At 50.2% G+C, this 562-nt stretch overlaps 1 pseudogene; it reads left to right on the top strand.

Annotated features, from left to right (window-relative positions):
* Window positions 1-236: 236 nt before the first annotated feature.
* On the top strand, window positions 237-354 carry LOC126109963 (5S ribosomal RNA; annotated as a pseudogene).
* Window positions 355-562: the final 208 nt, after the last annotated feature.

Raw genomic sequence — 562 nt, 5'->3', positions numbered from 1 at the left:
AGAGGCACCAAAGTTAGCACTGAATAGGGGATCATGGAGGAACTGTATAAGGGGGGCTATGCTCCAGACTGAACGCTGAAAGGCATAATCAGTCTTAAATGATAATGATGATGATGATCATAAGCACATCTTAAACAAAGTCGGTCAAAAGTTTCACATAAGTGAGACATGTATCCGTACTCAAAGAATTTCCATGACAGATACAACATTATACATAAGCAATACAGCAAACTGGAACTAACGGCCTTGCCGCAGTGGTAACACCAGTTCCCGTCAGATCACCGAAGTTAAGCGTCGTCGGGCTGGGCTAGCACTCGGATGGGTGACCATCTGGTCTGCCGAGTGCTGTTGGCAAGCGGGGTGCTCTCAGCCCTTGTGAGGCAAACTGAGGAGCTACTCTACTGAGAAGTAGCGGCTCCGGTGTCGTAAACTGACATACGGCTGGGAGAGTGATGTGCTATCCACATGGTTCCATATCCACATCCAGTGACGTCTGTGGTCTGTGGATGACACGGCGGCCGGTCGGTGCCTTCGGGCCTTCATGGCCTGTTCGGGAGGAGTA

The sequence above is a fragment of the Schistocerca cancellata genome, chromosome 12 (genome assembly GCF_023864275.1).
Source record: "Schistocerca cancellata isolate TAMUIC-IGC-003103 chromosome 12, iqSchCanc2.1, whole genome shotgun sequence".
Lineage (NCBI taxonomy): Eukaryota > Metazoa > Arthropoda > Insecta > Orthoptera > Acrididae > Schistocerca > Schistocerca cancellata.
Note: the sequence above shows the minus strand (reverse complement) of the source record. Positions and strands in the feature narration are given on the sequence as shown.